The sequence below is a fragment of the Dipodomys merriami genome, unplaced genomic scaffold (genome assembly GCF_024711535.1).
Source record: "Dipodomys merriami isolate MVZ:Mamm:240054 unplaced genomic scaffold, mDipMer1.0.p SCAF_17, whole genome shotgun sequence".
Taxonomy (NCBI): Eukaryota; Metazoa; Chordata; class Mammalia; order Rodentia; family Heteromyidae; genus Dipodomys; species Dipodomys merriami.
The window spans coordinates 16,514,049-16,531,987 of record NW_027203048.1 but is presented as its reverse complement, the minus strand read 5'-3'; the positions used below and the strand labels follow the sequence as shown (position 1 = coordinate 16,531,987).

At 36.4% G+C, this 17,939-nt stretch overlaps 1 pseudogene; it reads right to left on the bottom strand.

Moving 5' to 3' along the window:
- Positions 1-10,432: 10,432 nt before the first annotated feature.
- Positions 10,433-17,638, bottom strand: LOC138829330 (small ribosomal subunit protein uS14m-like; annotated as a pseudogene).
- Between the last annotated feature and the right edge of the window lie 301 nt (positions 17,639-17,939).

Sequence of the window (17,939 nt, the reverse complement as noted above, 5' to 3'; positions counted from 1 at the left end):
TACTAAAGATAGGTTATTATTTGATATGCCCCAAATCACTCATTAAGAAGAGTAATTTAGAGTGTAGTATCTCATAAATCTTCTATGATGCAAATAAAAGAAAATTTAAAGCGTATGTTTCTCATATTCCATTTGCCAAAGGTTCACTCAATTAAACACTGAAGATTTCCTATTTCTGTATGGACATTGTGACTGAATTCCATGCTGACAACTTGATGTTTCTATTTGTATGATAAACTTTATTCATTTTCTTATATAAAAATTGATGCAATGCAGTAAGTGCTCATCATGGTTGAACAGTATATTATATGTTTTGGAAGAACAATTTGCTGAAGGTCATGGGAACTAGATTATAGTTTATGGACTCATCACTCAAAAATGTTTATTTACAATCTACTATATGGCAGTACTATTGAAGATCATATAATGAATCAAACAAACTGATGTAGTCTTTGTTTTCAGTAAGTTTATTAACATGGTAGGTCAAGTATTTTAATGGTAAAGTATTTTTTAATTTAATTTAATTGTAAAGATGCTGTACAGAGGAGTTATAGAACATTAACTTTATATTTCTTTCATGGCTTTGGGAAACTCATTTTATGTTTCTGAGACTACATTTCTCCTGTGTAAAATTAGAACACTGTACTCTAATATTCCCTTACAAATATACGTTATGCTTTTTTTTTTAACCATCCAAGAGAGCAGTGGCTGGATGTTGCATAAATGTAACATAAAAGTTAAAGAAATAACTTCTGTGGTTTGTCTGAGAAAGTATCCTGAGGAACAGCCTCATATTGATTTTTAAATTATCTGAGACTGTTTGATGGGCATATCTTTATATTTCCCCAGGGGTGTTCTGTGTTCTTTAAAAAGTGCCAGAAGGAACTGGGACTGTGACAATGCATGTGCTGTCCTTTCAATCATTCATGACATGTTTTGAGTATGAATTACATACTGAGCATTGAGAATACCTTCATAAAAGGCAACTTTTATATTTTCACAAAACCTACATTTTGAGATACAAACATAAAAATAAGTAACACTTCAGTGAATGCCACATGGTATAAAGAAAACATAAAGCAAAGCAGAAAATTGGACAATTGCCAGATGAAGGAAGGCATCTATTTTATCTAAGGTTGCTGGGGGAAGACCTCATAGGAGAAGGTAATTGTGAAATTAGATAAAATGCATAATGAACAATTAAGTTTGAATTTCAGATGAATGATAAATAAATTTTAGTATAAATATGTCCCATACAATATTTGGGATATAGAGTATGGTAACCTTCATTATTTATCTGAAACTGAAATTTAGCTAGGTGGTTGGGATATTTGGGGGGAGTCTTGAAACACTTTATTTTAGGTTATTTTAACAAGATTTGTACAGAATTTTCTTTTTTTAAAATATTTTTTATTGTAAAGATACTGTACAGAGGGGTTACAGTTACATGAGGAAGGTAATGAGTACATTTCCTATTGAGCATTGTTAGCTCCACTTTGTTTTTCCCCTATACCATCCCTTCCCTTCTCACCTCCCCTACTTCTCCCTGCCCCCCCCCGAAGTTGTAAAGTTCATTTTCAACATGGTGTCTTGTACATCTCATTGCTACAATGGGTCAACCTGTATCCTTATTTCAGTGGTTGGTTCAGATTATATTCTAATCTGACAATTCTACATTTGATTCAAACCTTTAAAATAGCAAGGATGTGGTTTATAATGGTTTATTGACTGTAGAGGGGGTAGATTTTATTTTTTTTAATTTAATTTTATTTTATTTGAGAACATACTGTACAGAGGGGCTACAATTACATGGGCAGGATAATGCATACATTTCTTACCAAGCATTGCAGCCTCCTCCTTTGAGGGGGTAGATTTTAATATACAAGGAAAAACAACACCATTTCTTGAGTGTTCAAGGATAACCAGCAAACCAACCTGGCTGTTTTGCATTGAGGTAAACTGAGGGAAGTTCTGCATTGGATATAAAGGAAAAGTTATCTAGGGTGTCCATGAAGTTAGCCTTTCATCTGATGGGAGTAAATTGAGCAGAGAGTGAAGCAATCTAATTTAAGTTTTAAAAGTCTACCTTAGCTAACATATGGACAGACCACATATGGGCAGGGAGATGTATTGGGAAGCTAATGAGAGAGATTATGCTTGAGACCAGAGTAGTGGAGGTGGCACAGTAGTCTAAATTAGCTCTTATCTCAAAGGAAGTACTGTAGGGATCACTGATGAGCTGTGTGACAAAGAAAAATCAGAGATGATTTCTTATTGAGCATTGTTAGCTCCACTTTGTTTTTCCCCTATACCATCCCTTCCCTTCTCACCTCCCCTACTTCTCCCTGCCCCCCCCGAAGTTGTAAAGTTCATTTTCAACATGACCTGAGCAATGGAATAACTGTCTGTTAGTAAGATTTATGGCAATTAAGAGGTAGCAACCTAAATTTTCTTAAGGAGATGTTACTGAGAATGCACACACATGCATGTATATACCCAAATACCTTGTATAGCCCTTTGTAAGTTGGGGAAATCACCTTACATAGCCCTTTCCAGGTTGATCAAATCAAGGTACCATTTTACTTCATCTCTGCCATCATGCTTACATGCTTATTAAGGCAGAGAATATTACTAAACCATTATATATATATATATATATATATATATATATATTACTCAGTCAAATATATTATCTGTATTTGAGTCAATATACTACTCAAACCCATTATACAGCCATTATTTTATAATGTAATATTAGTATATTATTATAATCATTCTCAAACAAATACCAGGAAACTGGCACTTGAAAGGTGTTGGAGGAAGCCAGAAGAGGGAGTATACAAAGAAAGAGGAAATGGGGGAGAATGTAGTCTTTGTATTCAATGCATACCTTATGAAACTCAGAAAACTGAAAGGGGGAAAAGATGAAAAGGGTGACATTGATGATTTGTTGAAACTATAATTTTCATATAACTTAAAATATTATGTATCAAAGACCTCAAAATTTGACTTCTAGGTGCAGAGAGGCTTGACATTCATATACCTGAAGATATGTATGAGACTATCCTTAGCAGAATATCAAGATGATATAAACAGCTTGAAAGTTCAACAATAGTAAAACAGATAACTATATTATATATAGTCTGTTTTATGTACAATGAACATACAACTACAAGCACTAGAATGTATGAATTACAAAAACAATATTCAATAGAAAGAATCTCAGACTAAGTATAATAAATATGTGAGTTCAAAATCAGAAGAAAATAAAAATATTGATATGTTAATATATAACACAAAAAAGTAGGAAAAAAGCCAAAATAGTTAAAACAAAAATTTATGATTGCAGACAAATTAACCTAGGAGAAGAGGAAGATAATGGATTCGGGAAGGGCATCATAGTTAATAATTATGTAGAGAACCTTGTTTCACAATTATAGAAATAATTTTATACTGTGATATTATTCTTAATAATTTCCTGAGATTATCTGAAGTCAGATTATGGAATCTGGACAGTTTTCAAACAACGAATCACTTTAGATAAATCAAACATGCCTTAGTTACTATTCTCCATGCAAAGTTTAGAGTACTAGTAAACTCAATGAATTTCTTAGAAATTTTAATAATTGTAAGAGGGAGAGACTTTTATGAGCAAACTAAAAGGCACATGATATTCCAAGGACTGATGGATATTACAAGAAAAAAAATAACTCAAAACCACAAAAGCAGTAACTGGTACAGAACTTCTCAACACACATTTCGTTTTTCTTCTTTTTAAAACATTGTTATTGTCAAGGTGATGTACAGAGAGGTTACAATGGCAGAAATGAGGTAATGAGTACATTCCTTTTGCAACAGTGTCACCTCTTTCCTCATTTTCTCCCAATTTTTCCCTCCCAATCCCCCTCCCCATATTATATAGTTCATTTTCAACAGTGTTTAGTGAGTATCACTACTGTATTTGTTCACCCTTTGTCCCACCATTTCTATGTTCCCTCTTACATTTCCCCAAAAAGATTAATTTACATACAATACAAAAAGTGCAGAAATAACAAAACAGTGACAAGGTGGGGGGGAAAGCAAGAGGCAAAATAACATAAAGCCTCTTGTTTCAACTTGTTGGAGTTCATTGTGATAAGCATTATTTTATATGATCATATGTCCATAGTCACTGAACCTTTGGGGTCCTCTCCTCAGAGTATCATCTTTTGGTCTCACTGTGTGAATGTTTAGAGTCCTGTTTAATTTATCATCTTCAAGTGTATTTTTTTGTGTTTTGCCATCCAGTGTGTTTATTTGTAGACTTATAGGTACTTTCTAGTTACCAAAAATAAGGGAAGCCATGCAACCTATGTTTTTTGGGTCTGGATTATTTGGCTCAATATAATTTTTTTCCAAGCCTTTCCATTTCCCTGTGAATGGTACAATCTCATTCTTTCTGATCGCAGGCTAAATGTGTACCACATTTTTTGATCCATTCAACTACTGAAGAGCATTTGGGTTATGGGCATCTTGGCTATGGTAAACAATGCTGCAATGAATATAATTGTGCTGGTAGCTTTAGTGTGGCACTGTTTATTGTCTATTGGACAATTGCCCAGGAATGGAAGTGCTGTGTCACAGGGAAGCTCTATGTTTAATCTTTTGAGGAACTTCCATACTGCTTTCCAGAGTGATTAAACAAGTTTACATTTCTACCAATGGTGTGGTAGTGTTTCAACATTCATTTCTTATTTGGCCAAAATGTATGTAGCAACTCTCTGAGATTATTGAGCAAAGGCCAATGCAAAAGTGTGATCCTTTCAACAGGGCAAACACACAAGGTTATCCTAGTATTGATTACAATTTCTCTTCATTTCCATCAAGGTCACTTTGCTATTATTTAGCAGAAAGAGGGAACACACATTCAACAGCGTATTATGGTGTTGATGAATTAGAGTCAAGTTCCATTCTACTGAAACTACTGGAATGTGTGGAGTAGCCTATATAGAAGAAGTCTTTAGAGAGTATTTTCAGAGTAATGTGTGGGGTTTCTCATATGTAATTGGTCAAAGATTAAGACCTAATACAGACTTCCTACAACAGACTGAGTTCTAGAAGATATCAAGCTTTAGCAACATCAGCTGATGTTGGAAGTCTTGAGGGTCTGGGAGACATTAAGATCCATGCCAGTCAGGTGGGAGGTATCTTTCTGAGCACCAAAAGGTTTCAGTGCTGAGGATCCTAAAATGAACACACTTTAGGAAAATGATCACATCTAAGAATATGGGGCACTTGATAATTCTAAATCTAAACCCAGAAGGAATTTGTTATAGTAGATAATGGGACCAAGTCTTTTAGAATCCAAAACATCCTTCAGTAATTTGACTTCCTATCAGAGTCAATATTCTGTAAAAGATGAAATACAAAATCAGACCCATTACTGGTAATTTCAGAATAATTCAAATGTGGTGAAAAAAGTGAGTAGAGAGGTATCAAGACCCAATAAAGTGCTACAGTCCTTACCAGCTTTGATGAAAAAAAGCCAATTAAGAGATTAAGGCCCTAGGTTCAAGCCTCAGGACTGGCAAACACACACACACACACACACAAACACACACACACTCCCACAACCAATGCTTCCTATATTTTTTAGCCAAGCTTCTTATTCCCCTAAGATTCATGTTCCTATGACAGCACTAAATATAATGGGGAAGCAATATTTATAATAATAAACTTCTACTGAAGAAAATTTTTTTAAGGTACTGGGATTTGAACTCAAGACCTTGCATTTGTCTAGGCAGGTGCTCTACCACTTAAGGCAGACCCTTACCCCTTTTAGGCTTTAGTTATTGTTCAGCCAGGATTGCACATTCATGCCCAGGCCTTCCTGGCTGGAAAGCCTCCTATGCACAGTTCTCATGTTGCTAGGATGGCAGGTGCTTACCACCATACTCAGTTTTTTATTTGCTGCTCTCAAATGATGATCCTCCTCATCTCTGTTTCCCAAGTGCCTAGGATTATAGGCATAAGCCACTGTGCTCAGTTTAGAAAGTACTTAGGGAAAAAACTCAAAAGCTTTGAAAACAGTGTACAGGCATCAAAATTATCCTATTTGGAAATGTACAAAAGATCTTTCAATGAGAATGTAGGCAAACAGCAAATGAGTCCATGAAATGCTGTCTCAACATCATCAGCCACTGGGGAAAATGTGAATTAGATTCGCAACGAGAGATCACTCTATTCCTACTGGAATGGCCAAAATGCAAGCAGTATCAATACCAAATCCTGGTCATGTCGGGGAACTGGGTCACGGGTCCCTTGCAGGCAGGACTGTACAGTGGTGTGTGCAGCTCCTCTGGAAGATAGCGTGGCAAGTTTCTCAGATCAAGTATGGAACATCGTCCAAGGTAGACATCACATTTGTGGACGTTTATCCCAAACACAGGGAGTGTATTCACTGTAGGTTCAGAGCCACTTCATTTGCAATAGCTCAAAATGGGAATCCATCAAGTTTCTTTCTCACAGATGAGTGGGTGCGCAGTGGTCCATCCATGCCAATGGACAAGCAACAGAAATGACCTATTCCAACAACCACCTGGTTAAGTCTTCAGAGGCTTGTGCTAAGTGAATAATGACCATCTCAAAAGTTACGTACTGTATGAATCACTTTGTATGGTCTTGTGACATGATGAATGTATTGGATTGGAGAACAGGGCTATGGTTGCCAGGATATAAGGAATGCTGCTGCTGGAGCTGGGGGGTGGGGTGGGGAAACTGGTTATGGCTGTAATAGGGCAACCCAAAGGAACCTCATGATGGTGGAAATGGAATAGTTTAACTGTATAGGTGTCAGTACCTAGGTTGTGATGGAGAATGTAGCTGTCTAGTATGCTCCTATTTATTAGAGGACTCTGAGTATAGTGTATGTGGGAAGTCTGAATTTTTTAAAATAATTACATGTGAATTTACAATTAAAACAAAAAGCTGAAATTTTTAAAAAGTCAATATAAATGAAATTTAAGAATCAACAGTAAAAAGTTTAATAGCATTAAATCTTGAATATGCATGTACCTAAGAACTCAAAAGAAGATATGATCATAAAAGAAGACAATTTAGGAAACTCAAAAGGAGATTAAAAATAAAACACTCTTTAAAGAAATGGAAATTCTTGAATTAATAGCAAAATATCTAAAAATAAAAATGTAGATAGGAGAAGGAAGTTATCAAACTTGTATATTGATGGCCAGAAATGATCCATTTTGAAGAATAGAGAGGATTAAAATAATGAACAGATCCACCAATATCCTTAAATGACTTGAGAAGTACAAGTTGTCATGTCAAAAACAAACTTTACAGTAGAGTTTGAAATTTGGTATTGATATTCCTCCAGCAGTGTTCTTTCCATTGAGGAGCGTTTATGCTATTCGGGGTCTTTTATTGTTCCATATGAATTTTTGGATTGCCTCTTCTATTTCCTTGAAGAATGAGGTTGGAATTTTGATAGGTATTGCATTGAATTTGTAGATAGTCTTGGGAAGTATTGCCATTTTCACGATGTTAATCTTTCCAATCCAGGAGCATGGGAGGTTTTGCCATTTTTTATGTTCTGTGTTGATATAGTAATCAAAACAGCTTGGTATTGGCATAAGAACAGACCTCAGGACCAATGGAATAGAATTGAAAACCCAGAAATGAACCTACAGACCTATAGCCATCTAATCTTCCATAAGGGAGCTAAAACAATAGAATGGAAGAAAGACAGCCTCTTCAGTAAATGGTGCTGGCAAAATTGGTTAACTACATGTAGAAAACTAAAGCTAGATCCTTATATATCACCCTGCACCAGAATCAACTCCAAATGGACCAAAGACCTTGAACTCAAAGCAGACACTCTGAAAACATTACAGGATGGAATTGGAGAAACCCTAGGTCTCCTTGGCTCAGGCCGAAATTTTCTGAATAGAGACCCGGAAACACAACAAATCAAAGAAAGGTTGGACAAATGGGATTGCATGAAGTTGCAGAGCTTCTGCAGGGCAAATGACATAGCTAGCAAGATCAATAGAAAGCCTACGGATTGGGAGAAGATCTTTACTAGCCATACAACGGACAAGGGTCTCATATCTAAAATATACTTGGAACTCAAAAAATTAAACCCCCCAACAACAAATCCTCAAAGAAACAACCACCCAATAAATAAGTGGGCGAAAGACTTAAAGAGAAACTTCTCTGAAGAAGAAAGATGGCCAATAGACACATGAAGAAATGTTCAACATCCCTAGCCATAAAAGAAATGCAAATGAAAACAACATTGAGATATCACCTCACTCCAGTTAGAACGGCAAAAATCAAGAACTCTAACAACAACAGATGCTGGAGGGGATGTGGACAGAAAGGAACCTTACTTCATTGTTGGTGGGAATGTAAACTTGTTCAACCACTTTGGAAAGCAGTATGGAGGTTCCTCAAAAGACTTCACATAGAACTCCCCTATGACCCAGCAATCCCACTTTTTGGCATTTACCCAAATGTTTACAAACAAGACCACACTAAAGCTACCAGCACAACTATGTTTGTTGCAGCATTATTTACCATAGCTAAGATATGGAACCAACCCAGATGCCCCTCAGTAGAAGAATGGATCAAGAAAATGTGGTATATATACACAATGGAATTCTATGCCTCCATCAGAAAGAATGACATTGCCCCATTTGTTAGGAAATGGAAAACTTGGAAAAAATTATATTAAGTGAAGTAAGCCAGGCCCAAAGAAACATAGGTCCCATGGTTTCCCTTATTTGCAATATCTAGTATATGTATGAGTCAAGCAGAAAAGGTCAGATAATGTGATGTCAGGAAAATGAACCCTTAGATATGTATTTTAATGTTTTTTTCTTTCATGCATGTGTTTCTAATGCATCTATAAGATTATCTCTTTGTTGCTTTGTATGTCCCTCCCCTACAGTATAACCCCTGCTTTCACTATATTTGATGTCAGTATAACTTGTGGAGGAGATGGGGAAAAACCAGTTGTTTAAGGATACAGGTGGACCTGTTGCAACAATGAGAAGTACAAGTTGTCATGTCCAAAATGAGCTTTACAATGTCGGTGCGGGGGGGGGGGGGAAGGGGGGATGGGGGGAAGGAGAAGGATTGGGATTGGGGGGGAGGGGGGAGGCTGGGAAGGGATGTGAAGGGTAAACAAAGGAGGAGGCTGCAGTGCTTGGTAAGAAATGTACGCATTATCCTGCCCATGCAATTGTAACCCCTCTGTACAGTATGTTCACAAATAAAATAAAATAAAATTTAAAAAAAAACGAACTTTACAACTTTGGTGGTGGGAGAGGGGGAGGATTAGGTGGGGGGGCAGGAGGCAGCTGGTAAGGGATGGGAAGGGGAAACAAAGGAGGAGGCTGCAATGCTTGATAAGAAATGTACTCATCTCAAATAAAATTAAAAAAAAAAAGAAATGTATTCATTATCTTGCCCATGTAATTGTAACCCCTCTGTACAGTATGTTCACAATAAAAAAAAGAAATGTAAAAAAAATAATGAACAGATCTTTAATGACTCCTGAGGTATTAATTACTGGTTACATATACATGTAAATGCAACAAAAGTAGGAAAGATCAAGGAAAAAAGTAAAGGAACAGTGGGGCAAACAGTTTCAAAAATGATGAAAGACATAAATTTTAAAAAGCCAGACACACCTCAATTTCAGTAAAGACAAAGGAAACGATATAAAAAACAATATTGTATTTAAGTTACTATGAACCAGTGATGAAGAGAAAGTCTTTAAATCAACCAGAGAGAAAAATGGTATTTTCTATAAAATGATAGCAAACTTCTCATCAGAAACAGTAAAGAGCAGAATCAGTAGAGTGATATATTTTATGCTAAAAGAAAACATGTTAACCGGAATTCTGTATTCATAAAAATGTTCTTTAAGAACAGAGGCAAATAAAAATGTTTTGAATTGAATAAAACAAAGAGATTTCATTTCCAGTAGAACTGCACTATAAGTTTTTACACTGAAGAAAAATGACATCAAATGGAAAATCCAATCTACAGAAAGTAATAAAAAGAGTCATAAACAATACTGTGTGAATAAATATAAAATCCTATATGTTTTATTTTGTTAATTTTTAAACAGATACATGACAGTTCAAAGCAAAAGTTATAATGTGTTTTGTGACTTATAGAATCTATTCTACAATCTATTATAATGTAATAAATACTGCAGTAGCACAATATTATGTAAATGGAATTGCATTTATTGCAAGTATATCATGAGGTAAGACAGATGTTGATTTAAAATAGATTCTAATGAGTGAGACATATGGTATCTGCTAGCACAACCAAACTGAGCCCAACAAATAGAAAGAATCAGAAAGGTAAAGCTGAAAAGCCAATTGGAAGAATTGAAACAGGGGATTAAAGTACTGGGTGTTTAACCTGAAAGGAGCAGGAAACACCAGAAGAAGAACAGAATCCAGATAGATAAAAAGAACACAAATGTGAGAGATGCTTTTGTCAGTTTGGGAATGCAATAACAAAATACCAACAAATGTGACTTCGTTTGGCATAGCTTAAGATCTGGATCCTGGAAAGCTGATCACTAGCGTGCCAGCATGGATTGCTTCTGGCGATGGTCACCAAAGGAGATGCAGATGGGTGACTTCTGTACTGCCACGCCAGAGGATTTTCTGAGGTCTCTGTTAGAAGAGCATTAATTCTGTGCATGAGCTTCTCTCATGATCTAAAGTATATCCCCAAGTCTTACCTCTTAATACCATCAAAGCTATCAATTAATTTCCATATGTGAATTTGTGCATAAAGAACATACACATTCAATCCACAACAAAGGTGATAGAAATCCAATCATACCAATGACAATAAATGAAACTGGGCTAAAAGTTTCAGTTGAAAGGTCCAGAATGGATAAATAAATAAATAAATATTATATTTGCAGTCCTCAAGAGCAACATTTAAAATTTAGACAGTTTTATTATTTTGTTGTTCAGTCTCTGCTTTTAAGGTTTTGCTTCAGAATGTAAATCATTATCTACCTTTGTTTACATAAATCACACTTCCAAAAGTCATACCTTTACTCCATCATTGTTTTCAGTTTTGTCACTATGATGGTTTTCAATACAAACTTCTCTGAAAACCTGTTGTCAGATGAAATGTACCTGAAGTTGACTAAATCATTCTGTGCTCAACACAAACTTTCTTGCTCGATTTTTCTTTCTCGATCAATGGAATTATCATTTTTTTCTGGTTGTATGTTTCTTTTACATTTAAAACCTTGAATCTACTTCACATTACATATTTTTTCTCTTTATAATACTATATCAATTTAGGTTATTATTTTAGTAATACATATAATTTATAGACTATCTGTGGAGTGTTGAAGCCAAGAACATAGATGTTTTCTCTCTACATATGCATTTCACATTTCAGCACATCTTTTTATTTCTACACATGTTCTGCTTGAGAATATCTTCTACTTTGGTTGCTAGAAGTCATTAAAAGAGCTCCTAATAAATACTATCAGGACTTTGATCGATTTCTGTTGAATTTCAAGCTCAAGGATTTTGTAGACAGTGCTAGAACTTTCTTAAAAATGTTCAAGAAAGGGCTGGAGAGGTGGCTCAGTGGTAGAGTGCTTGCCTCATATGCATGAGACCCTGGGTTTGATTCCTCAGCACCACATAAACAGAAAAGGCTGGAAGTGGCGCTGTGGCTCAAGTGGTAGAGTGCTAGCCTTGAGGTGAAGAGCTGAGAGACAGTGCCCAGACCTACAGTTCAAGCCCCAAGGCTGACCAAAAAAAAGTTCTAATAGCATTAGAAAGAATGCAAATGCTATCTACCTCCCCTTCTTTACCTAAAACTTACACGTTTTAAATTTAAAATTTTAGAGATAAACATTTCTGTTTTGCTCTTAAATTTGCATATTTTTATTTCTGCTGAAAATCTGTACATTTTGTTTCTAATGTTCATATTCTATTTCTACTCATTGTATCATGATTTACTCAATTACATTTTTCCAATCATATATATTTTTACATAGTTTATGCATACTTTTATCATTGTGGTTAATATTAAGATAAGTTTGCAAGAGCTTTTGAGGCTGAAAAGCATTAAAATTTTTAATGATTCTTGGTATATTTTATTAAAATTACTTCCAAAACTGTGTGGTTACTTCTGAAATGGCCTATTCCTGTTTCCAAAGCAATGTATCATTTTTGCTGATCTGATTGATTATTTTCTCTAACAAGTTGTTCTGAAATGATTTCAGAGTTGTATGCTCAGAACACAGAACTCATATATCCAACACCCAACTCAAGAGAATTTCTTAGCTATTCACACATTGCATTTGGTTCATTACCTTCTTAATCTTTCTTTTATCATTGATTATTTTTAAAATATTACTTACTTTTAATCAACAATGTATCAACAATGATACAATGTTACCATTTAACCCACAAACATATTCATATTCTATCAAGTGATCTAAAAAGGGTCTCCCCTTCCCTCTATATTCTAGAATCTCCTCCAGAAATGCAAATTATATAGATACAATTTGTTTTCAGTCTGTTCCAGTTTGAAACAATTCTCAGCCTTTCTTCCTACGCAATGACTTGTCTTATAATCTGTACGAAGACATTCCCTCTAGGGCAATTCAATGTTTATTGTCAGTTTTGGCCTTGTATCTAAAGGATGGGAAGAACAGATTTGTAGGAGATTTTAGTTTGGAGAAATAATTGGAGTTGTGAATGTATGTGTCAGCATATATGTATTTCTAGGCTGCAATGGAAAATATGGAATGGACATTAGGTGTGTGAGATTCCAGTGTACAGATGACATTGAAAACCACAGAGCTAGATGTTATTTTGTAGGGAGTAGGCATAAATAGAAAAAAAGGGACAAGAACTGAATTAGGGTGACTTTAGAAACGTCTGTAAATGTGTGGTGTCTTATTTGTTTTCATGTTGTATTCTCCTAGTGTTTATTAGTGTCTGGGGAAAAGGTGAACTTTTCATAGTTATTGTAGGGGGAAGTGAAAGTGGCTCTGTGTGTGTGTGTGTGTGTGTGTGTGTGTGTGTCCTCTGTGCTGCATGTGGACAGCTTGCTCCTGAGGAGTTTTGTGAAAACAGGGAGATCCTGAATGAGGAAGAGCTTGAAATATACAGGGCCTGATGCTTTTTTGTTTTCAACTAATAACAGGGAAAAGTTTAAGAAAGTCCTTATAGGACCCTCACCTAAACAAGTATGTCTTTGCCTTTCCAACCTGTCTTATTTTTTTTTATATCCCAGGATTTTCACAAATAGGCCTGTACAGCTAGACGTCAATCATGAAGGAACATCCCTTCCTATGCGAAATGAGCCAAGCCAAAGCTTCAGCTAGAGCTGGAGGTTAAAGTGGGAGGAGCAGGTTTGCAGACAGCAGGAGAGAAAAAGATAATATTATGGGTGGATATGTTATTTTTAAAAAATAGGAGAGAAAAAAAAAGGGGGCCCCAAGCAAAGAGTCCAGAGAATCACCTGAGTCTCCATCATATGGCAAGCTGATTCCCAGGGCCCAAGTTCCTTTTAGCTGAATAATTCTTCCTACAGAGAAGCCATTGCATCTATGATTGATTTTTTTTTTTTGGCCAGTCCTTGGGCTTGAACTCCCTGAGCTTCTTTTGCTCAAAGCTAGCACTCTACCACTTGAACAACACTGCCTCATCTGACATTTTATGTGGTACTGAGGAATCAAACCTAGAGCTTCGTGCATGCTAGGCAAATAGTCTACCACTAAACAACATTCCCAACTCCATAAGAGTGATCTTAAACAATAATGCTTTTTAGTTTCTTTGTTTTTGCTTTTCTTGTTTTTGCCTTTTTTTTTTTTTTGGCTGGTCGTGGGGCTTGAACTCTGGGCTTAGGTTCTGTCCTTCAGCTCTTCAGCTCAAGGCTAGTGCTCTACCACTTGAGCCACAGTGCCATTTCCTTTTTTTTTTTTTTTTTGCTGGTTGTGGGGCTTGAACTCTGGGCTTGGGAGCTGTCCTGTTCTCTTCAGCTCAAAGTGAGCGCTCTACTGCTTGAGCCACAGCGGCACTTCTGGTTTTCTAGTGGTTTATTGGAGATAAGAGTCTCATGGACTTTCCTATCCAGGCTGGCTTTGAACTGTGATCCTCAGATCTCAGCCTCCTTAGTAACTAGGATTACAAGTGTGAACCACTGATGCCCAGCTGTTTTTGTTTTTTTAAATAGGGTCTCACTATATAGAGTGAGCAGGCTGGTTTTGAACTGGAGAGCTTCATGTCTTTATCTCCAAGTGCTGGTATTACAGGTATTAGTTATATGACTACATTGTATGTAATGTGGAATTGAGTGCTACTCAATTCACTCTTGGAGAGAAGACTGGTTAATTCTGAATGTGAGTGTTGGTCTTTTTTTTTCCCTCAGAGAAAGTATTTTTTATTCTATTCTTTGCACTATGTATGAGAACAATGTGGAATCAATATTACATAAAGCAAAGAGAAAGGACAATTCACTGGCAGAATTAAAAATCCAAGTTTCTTCCTTTAAAATTTAAAAGTAACTATAGACAGTATCAAACTAGACAACTCTACTGGACCCCTTAAAAAAAAACTAGAATTTTGTCTACTAGAAAAGTCTCTTCTTGCCAGGACTAGCTCGCTTGAAAGCTCAGTAGATTGTGAAGCTATTACCATATTGCTCGCCAGAAACCTGGCCATGGTCAGCTAGGTGAAGACAATGAGATTGAGCCTCCAGCGCCACTTTACACCACGAGGTCTGGACGTCATCACACATATATTTCTGATTCTAACAGGGCTATCTCGTGGAAGGGCAGCGATTTCTTTCTTTCTTTCTTTTTTTTTTACTGTGAAAATACTGTACAGAGGGGTTACAATTACATGGGCAAGGTAATGAGTACATTTCTTATCCAGCATTGTTGCCTCCTCCTTTGTTTCCCTTCCCATCCCTTCCCATTTCTCCCCCCCCTTTTTTCTCCCCCCCTCCATTTGTTAGGAAATGGAAAGCCTTGGAAAAAATTATATTAAGTGAAGTAAGTCACGCCCAAAGAAGCATAGGCCCCATCGTTTCCCTTATTGGCAATAACTAGTATATGTCTGAGACAAGCAGAAATAGTCAGTTAAGTTGATGTTAGGCGAAATGAACCCCAAGATAAGGATTCAAATGTTTTTCTTTCTCACGATTGTTTCTAACATATTTATAAGATATTTCTTTGTTGTTTTGGATGTCCCTCCCCCACGGTACAACCCCTTCTTTCACTGTATTTGATGTTGGCAGCGATTTCTTGATCACCAACTTCCTGAAGATCTTTTGGCAAGATGGTATCCTTTCTGAGTGAGTTGATCTGAAGCCTCTCATCTGCACATTCCTAGGCCATTTTCTGTCTTTTTACATCCTGAAACATTTTTCAGTCTACATAGTAGCCTCCAAATTGTCTTGAAACTGATGAAGGTGCCACCTGCCCGAACGCCCGCAGCAGGGACCCGGCCATGGACGCCGCGCCATGTTGCCCAAGTGTTGGTCTTTTCCTTATGAGCGTTTCTCTTAACTCTGTACTAACATGAACTCAGCACCGCCTTCAGGCATTTGCTTGGAATGTGAAAGTTTAATGTATGACCATCGTTGGAACCTAGAGTATTTAAACACTCATGCCTTCCCTCTGTAGAATAGCACTGCATGGCTGTTCTTCTTTCCTTGCCTATGTTGGGGTGTTTAACGGCTACCCCAGGGCATTGCCAATTATTTATGACATGCTTCTTCTTGTAAGATCTAGTTGGAAAACCTGTTCCTATGGAAACTGCTGTTTTCAAACAGGATGGTTCTAACTTCAAAACAATGTCATCAAATATGCAATACCACATACATCTTTTAGTGACAAGTGGATTCTAATGATTTGTATAACCAAATTCAAAAGCTTGAACATTAGAAAAAATGAGAAGGACAAAATGTGTGGAAAGCTCATCTGATCAAACAGGAGATGAGATTAGGAAGAAAAGCTGCTGGGAATCCCTTTGACTAGGTATATTGAGGAGTGGGCGAGAGATAGCACAGGCTTTTGTAATTACATTCGCCAGGACTCTGACTGTTGTGGATTAGATTTAACCGAGGTTGATGAAACCAGGGTTTGAATGCCTCTCTATTTTAAATACCTTTTAATATGAAACCCCTGCTGAAACCAATTCCTTCAAACCCCAGTCACTAGCAACACAGCACCACATATCACATTTTATAAACAGGGTGTTTATTAAGTTATCATCCAGCAAGAGTTTGCTTTCTTTGTTCTACTGTTTATTCATTTCAAAGCCAAGGGAAGGAAGGGCCACATAGCCTTCGACTGAAGTTTCTTATAGAGAGCTTTGTTCATCGGGTTACCAAGGCAAAAATCTCTCTGTATCCTTGACTGATAGACGTCTTCCTTTGTTTGTTGGGAGATAGCCATTTTCTCTCCTTTTATTCAAAACCAAATTTTGCTAGTTACCATGGCAATACTTTTGAAGTCAGTAGCACTCTAATGTCCCATCATGACCTGTTCTGATATGGCTTGGATTTGTTGTAGAATTCATTTATCCATTAATCATCCTGGAGAATTTTGAGGACCAGAGAGAGTATTAGAGAATTTCGAGAGATGGAGAGACAGGGAGTTGGTGGACAAAAAGAGTGAGTAACAGAAAACCATATAGCTGAAATAGAAAAATGAACCTAATTTCAGAGTCGCATGTTGTGTTGTTGAAGCAGAAGAATCATTATTTTAATCTTTATTCTATTGAAATGCAATGTAAGCACAGGCATAGATTATTAATTAAATTCACTGTCAAGAACACACTTGTTCCTTAACTTTAAGCCAACAGCTTACCAGAGAGGCTTCTGAAGACTTACGCAAATAAATCTGAGTTTTTAGGTTACAACCATGATGGTATAGTCCCTGCTGAGGAGTCTACATTTAATGGCTGGTATGTTTATTCTGGGACTTGGTTCCTGAATGGCAGAATCTCCTTTAATTCATGTTATTTCTGAGAAAGGTCCACAAGTCTGGATTACCTGAGCAAAATGGAAAAGAAAAGATTTTTACCTGTTCCCTGATCTTTGATCTTAAAGTGAGGTCCTTGTTTAGAATGGGTGGATTCTGATCATAGATAAGGAGACTCATTTCATCTTGCCTTGATTTTATAATTTTCACTGTTAGGTTCAATTGATGAACTTTACAGAGCTTCCTCCTCAAACACTAAAGTAGAATTTATTATAATTTGTAAAATATAGGAAACCAACTTATGTATTTCCTATCTGGGAAGAACATGAATCATGTATAATCATAATTAATGAGGGTGATATTACTTGTGGGGGGACAGAAAAATGTTAGTTATTATGATCAAACACAGATGCATATTGTTAAACATGACCATATGCAATATACGTGTGGCAGGATTTCATGAGGAAGGACTCTTAAATGAAAAGGCTCCTTAGGGAAATAATAATGAGACAAACCATGTTTGAGATAGACTAAGCCAGTTGCTAACCTCTCAGTGTGTAACAGTCTTGTGTAGGTTATCTGACGTAATTCCCCCAGTGCGTCAGTGTAGTGACAGCTCTCTTTTTCAAATCTTTGCATTTTCCCACAACATTTCTACATTTATTCAGGAAACATTTTTTGTCTGTGTAATATTCTGTCAAGTGTGTTAAAATTTGGGAGACAGAAAAATGCAATATTCTTAATATCAAGAGGACACTGAATATGTCTGATGATTATAGGACAACGATACCATGATAGCAGTAAGATAACTGAGTTGAGCTAGACATTGGTTTGCTCATACAAACTTACTCTTGGTGAAACAAACTGTAATCAGACAACTTGTGCTTGTCCTTCATACCAGATCGTTTTCTATTGGATGTGGACAGCCTCATGTTTTGTA